The 6,429-nt window shown below is 38.6% G+C and overlaps 1 protein-coding gene across 5 annotated transcripts in view; it reads right to left on the bottom strand.

Moving 5' to 3' along the window:
* Positions 1-6,429, bottom strand: part of LOC147311666 (plakophilin-4-like) — a 96,430-nt gene that overhangs the window by 89,482 nt on the left and 519 nt on the right. The gene's annotated exons all lie outside the window — the stretch shown is intronic.

Below are 6,429 nucleotides of genomic sequence, written 5' to 3' on the forward strand. Positions count from 1 at the left end.
AAATTGGGAACTATAAAATGCCATTTTAAATGTCATGTGCTGCCTTGAACTGTATTTATTTGTTTATTTCGAGTGTCAACAACTCCCCTTTTCAGAGGTAATTTGACTTTGTTGCAGTCTTCTAAATGCCTTGACATTTAGGAAGTGAATCTTTTTATGGAAACAGGTGAGGCAGACAAATCCTGCAGATAGTTTACTTTTCAGTTGTACCCTGTGAGCATGCATAACCCTTGTGGTCACTAAAGTGACATTGGGGAGCGACCTTCACCTTTTGACTAAATACAGTCACCAGGAGCACTCACATACCACTTTGGGATGACATCTGATGCCACAAACAAGCAATTTTAGCTTAAAGAGGAGTAACCAAGAGGTACATAGCCATAGCCAAAATTTATGTTTGTAACTTAAATACTGTCATGTCTTTAAAATATGATTTTAAAAGTTTGAGAAATTATGTAAACAATTAAGTTACAAACTGAAAATGTCACACCATTACAGTTTCCACTTATAGGTAGGGTCTGCTGGTTCAATTTCAATACTCGTCCAGTACTGTAAACCTTTAAATAAGAGCTTAGACTACATAGCATGTTGAATTATTAAAAGCCGTACGGCAACTGGCTCAAAAGCCAGCGTCTTTCTGGCATTTGAAATTTTTTTTACGACTACACAAAGGTTTTTGGGTTTTTTTTGAGGGGGGGGGGGGGGGGGGTGCCTGCTTGTTATGTTAAGCACCCCACTGAGATGGACTTTCATATTACTCCTCCTTTCATGATTTGCGAAGTGATAGCTTTTGCCTGGGGTGATAATGTGAGTAGCACTCTGAAATATTCAACAAGGTATTATGTGCCTGGTTGAGGTAATTCTGCAGCCAGATAGGCTTAAAGAGATTGGATTGTTCAAGCAATGAGCTTGGAGAAAGATTCCAGTAGTAAGGCCGCATGTGGAGCAAGCGACAGTGAGGGGAAAAGCTCTGCCTCTCCGCTTAACTGTCCACATACACACTAATGTGGGGCCGCCTTTCCAGACTCAGCATGTCGGGCCAATGGAGGGCTGTTTTACTGGACCGAAGTCTATTGTGAACCTAATCTCTAGAAGCGCTGACAAGCTTTGTGTTCTGTATTATCTTTAGCTGTCCGGGATCCAACCAAAGCATGAAATCTGGCGCTCTTTCCATCTACATATCCAGTTAGATCAACAATCAGCTAGCAGCCGCGCATGTCAAGGCTTATCCACGCATGCCAAAACAAAACTGAATGAACCACATACATAAATTATAGCTCTCTAATTATTATTATTTTGTGCACAATATGAGTAAAAACTGACAGGACACCTTGAAATACTTTTCCATATCAACACTGTTATCTTCACATATTTTTGGAGAATAGGAATGCATATTTTTTTATATTGAGTGATAAAAAAAAGGAACAGCTACAACACTCCACACTGGAAAATCCCTTTTTTCCTACATGTGGTTTGTTCTCAAAGAAGAAAGTAGGGAGTAGAGATCTACTGCCTCTGGAGAAAACCACGTAGATGTGGGATAGAAAGTTGCTGGGTTAATTTGATGGGAAAAAAAATAAATTATGTGTCAAAGGATGCATAAAAGCCATTCTTTGGTTGATTGCCACTGCCACAATGAACTATTATTATCATCCCACACTGGCACAGTAGCTGAGGAAACTTCACAAGCAAAGAGGAAAAAAAAAATCAAAATCTGAACATCAATCACACTTTTGAAGACTCTACATCTAGTGAAAGTGTTTTAAACGTAACGTAAACACTAACAGTCAATCATAACTTTGACTTTGTAAACTAAAAATCATCAAATGTTATGAATACACCAATATTATACTAAATGTTAGTAAGGGAGTAAATACGACAAAAAATGCACACCGCTATTCAGTAAAAACTTTTCCTAAAGAGTGCTTGACTGAATTATACATAACGGATGCTGACCTTCTCTTGACTGGCTATGTGAAGACGTTCATACTTCAGCACTTTATTTGAATACAGGCATGCAGACATAAGGAAAAATAACCATTTTGGTTCCACATGGGCTACAAGGCAGCGAATGGAAACATTTTCCCCATCTTAAAATGGAGTGTGATTGTGTGTGTGTGGGGCTGCTTTTTGATCGTAGTAGAAAAAAAGCAAATCTGACATGCAACATAGGGGTTAAGGATTACGCCTTGATGTTGGGCCAGAAATAAGGGGTGAAAAAAATACAAGGAGTAGAGGCTCGCCAAAGGGCACTAAACTATTCAGCTGTTGTCAGGATCCATTAAAAAAAGTCACCATGAAGACTGGCTCAAACAATGACACCAACACACAAACGATCCTTTGCGAGCCTGGCTGTGCTTCGTCTACTTCAGAGTCTGGTTTTTCCTAATGAAAAACAACCACGGAACAGATAGTTATGAAAATGCATTATAAATCCGCACTGCAAATAGTGATAAACAGTGGGAAGCATAACAAATGAAAATGACGCCTAACTCGCTGTAGGTTGGATCGGCTAAAACCTCTCTCTCTGTGCCTGAAGCAGTGTCCCTGCTTAGAGCAAAGAAAAAAAAAAAACCTGCAACAAATAAACAAACAGAAGGAGACTGACTCTACAAACCAAAATCGTACTGTTGTTTCAAATCTACAGTAAACCTCCTTCAATGGTTGTCAGCTGTGTGGCAGTGTGTGACTAGTGCAGTAATGTGAACCACGAGGGGAGTAACCTAGAGAGCCCTCCTTTATGTGTGTGTGTTTGTCTTTGAGAGTGAAAGTGTGTGTTATTAGTTGCCATATGCATTTCCACTGTTGAAATAAACTTGCACTATTGTCACATTGGTGATGCATGCAGATAACCTTTCTAAGCAGTGTGGCAAAAAACAAGAGACTTGAAGCATGGCTCCTAGCATCTTTGTATGAGACTTGACCTTTAGTGGATATCCATCATAACAAAATGAATGACTGCTTCTGCAGTCTTTTATCTTTCCCTGCGTTGGTTTTACCAAGACTTAAACAGACACAAGGGAACTACAATAACAACAACAAAAAAAACAAAACAAAAAAACTACTCCCCTTGGAATGATTTTCAACTAACTTGGATTTTAGGGGCATTTAGTTCAAGTTATTAAGTATGCCAAGGACTGCGCGAAGGCCGTTATGTTGCTTGAGATAATCTTTACTCTTGGGAATTTCAACACAAATGTGAATGAAATGCACATGGTTGTAGGTTCCCTTTCCCCCTTAACTGCTTATCCAATTCAGGGTCATAGGGAGGCTGGAGCCTATCCCAGCTGTCATAGTGCTAAAGGCAAGATAGACGCAACATGGTGACTTTTAAAGAAGAGCCAGTAAGAACCCAATGACAATGGACAAGTAATCAGCAAAGATATGTGATATTTTATCAATACAAGAACACCAAATATCAGTATTTTACTAAATAAATTATAGTACTCTGGGAATACCATGAACAAGAGCACTCATCTCACGCACCACTAATGTTAATGTTAGCCGAGGAAACTTAGCTCAACTGTAAATCCAACACTGGACACACTCTGCTTTGGTGATTTATCATATTTAATTGTTGTATCAGAAACAGACTGCATTTATGTGAGAACTAGGCTCCATTCAATCACAGATGGCAACATTTATGGCAGATAAAGTGACAGTATTGTTTATGCTTTACAGTTTCATTTTGCACCATAATAACTTAAGTGAGATAACTTTATCTTACTGGATAAAACAGATGCAGATGCTGACAAAGCTTAATTTTAAGGACATAATTTGCAGTTGGAAAAAATGACCTTGTATCATGAGTGAAGTATTGTGATAATATCATATCATGGGGAGCCAGGTGAGTCCCACCTCTACTAATTCAGCACACTATTCCAGGGAGTTTCCTTGCAGGATCCAACGCATTGTTTAAAAAAAAAAAAAGTAACATAAAGACTTGTTTATCAAAAAAGTTGGGTTACTACGTAAAATGTCTTTGTATCAACCTTTGATATGTTGTTGCTGGGCTATTTTCATTCAAAGAAAGTGAAGATTTAGGTAATAATAAATATTTGCATTCTATTTTTTCTATACTTTTACACAGCCAACCTAATTTTTTGCTAGGGTGGTTCCTACTTCTGCACTAATAAAAATAACATTAAAGTTGCCCAGCAAAACGAACAGTCAGCAAAGACAAAGACAATTAAAAAGAAAAAGGTCATTGCCCTGGAAGAAGCTAAATGCTGTGAAATAAGTAACGTATTCACACAAGAGGCCAATATCATACTCACTTGTCAACACACATACACACCACAACAGACACAACATACGGGTATTTGTTGTTACAATATTTAATGGTCCACTCACAGTGAATGAGCAGTTGGTGACCTTGCTGCAGAATTGCATTGTGAAGTTGTTGCTTTGGTTTGCTTGTGGTGAAGTTTCTGGAGCAGTAGCGCAGGTGTCCACCATCAAATTACATTCATTCATGGCTTCGGCACAAATCGAATTCTGCTATTAAAATCTAAGATGGTTCGTGGTGCAGCGGATATCAAAGTGAGGGAAAAGTCGATTACTGTGGGAAGGAATCTAACAGTTTAGATGAACAAAGGCATTATCTAAGGTAACTGTCAATTTTAGTGCATTTAGCTTGACTTGTGAGTGACTGGCTATTAGTAAAGATAATCATGTCAACATTTAGCTAACCCTACATTTTGCTTCTGAATTGATGTCCCCAGGCAAAACATTCAGGTTGCCTGCCATGTGAGAAAACTGCTCTGGTAAGTTTTAAGTCTACATAGCCATAACCAGTGATGGTGCTAGTGAATTGCAACTACTCCCGCAAGTCATCTGTGGGGGTACTTGTCCATCCATTTTAACCACTTGTGCAATTCAGAGTTGGGGGAAGAGCTGGAGCTGATGCCAGCTGTCATAGGCTGAGAAGTGGGGTAGACCACGTACAGGTCACCAGTCCATCACAGGGCTAACACAGAGAGACAGACAATTTAGAAACTGCCATTAACCTAATGTCCATGTTTTGGACTGTGCACGCAGGTACTTTCAAAAGCAAGCTATGACAATTAAGAACAATTAAAAATAGAATATATATATATATATATATATATATATATATATATATATATATATATATATAAAAAAGTAAATGTGTTTTTCTTTTTTTCCCTTTACTATTCATCTGCTTCACAGACTCTCTAAAATCCTCATCATTTCTTAGTGCAGCCACTCATTGCTGTTTCACATTAGAATCACTCATTTCTCTTTTCACTAATGTGCGGCACATCCCAGCTTGAGTATTTCGACCTTGGCAAAGTTGGCACAAAAGCTTCATTTTAAAGATTCTGGGAATCCAGAGTTTTCCCGCCTTCAACTCTAAAACCCTTTGTCTGCTTACATTTACACCTACACGGTTTCACCCCCACCTCTGTGGGTCTGCACTCACTGGTTTCCCTCTCCTTTTTTCATTTTGTGTACAAAGACAGACAGAAAGACAAACAAGCAAACACACGTAGCTTATATATTCTCATGCACTTCTTAAGTGCATGCTTGTGTCTGTTATGCTTGTATAGTATTGGCTACAGATTTCCTTTTTAATAACAAAGTAATCACTTCATGATGTGATTTCTTTGGAAATAGAAACATAGAGCTTATATATTTGATTCTGCCAATTTTTTATTTTGTTATCTTAATTATAAATTATATCCCGAGTCATTTGTTTGACTGACGTGATTTTATGAGACTGTTGTGAATATGGTGTTTTTCCTTTATGAATAAATGCTACTGATAAAGAAGACAAATATAAGCCGTTAAAAACTAATACAAAGAGTTGTTTTTGACAAGAACACTTTAAAGTGTTTTTGTAACACCTAAAGATACAAATGTGCCTCTACTGCAAAGTGTAACAGTACCTGAGTATTCCTTCTACCACTGCCCATATGATACCCTAAAGAGCAAGCACTCAGTTTGTAACCAGTAAAAAGCCTTCAAAGACAGCAGTTTGGTGAGGATCGCATGAACAAGGTGGCCTGGGAATGAATCAAATCCCCGGTCTGAATTACTGTTTCAGACTACCCCTGCCACAAAGATAGGTTGATCTTGCACGGTGCAAAACTATGACAACGTAGAGTCACGGTTACCGTTAAAAAAGAAACTACCCTCGTTAAAATGCAAAATAGAAGTCATTAAATATGGCGTAGCTTGAACGTAGCTAGTTCAACCTGAGGGTAAAAGGTACGCCAATCTAATAGGAGCAGAGTTTGGATCTCCGCCCCTTGGCGACCTCGCATTCCAAAGATTCCCACACTCTAAGCTCACCTGCCTTTTCCTGCACTACTTAGCAACACGTTTTCAAGGGCATTGCCACACTAAAGTGAGTTTTTCTACAAGAGGAAAACTAACCCCGGAGCAGTTTCCGTGCATTTACAT

The sequence above is a fragment of the Aulonocara sp. 'chitande type north' Nkhata Bay genome, linkage group LG16 (assembly GCF_057382095.1).
Source record: "Aulonocara sp. 'chitande type north' Nkhata Bay isolate Kocher_YH1m ecotype deep benthic linkage group LG16, A_spYH_male_GT1.1, whole genome shotgun sequence".
In the NCBI taxonomy this organism is placed as follows: domain Eukaryota; kingdom Metazoa; phylum Chordata; class Actinopteri; order Cichliformes; family Cichlidae; genus Aulonocara; species Aulonocara sp. 'chitande type north' Nkhata Bay.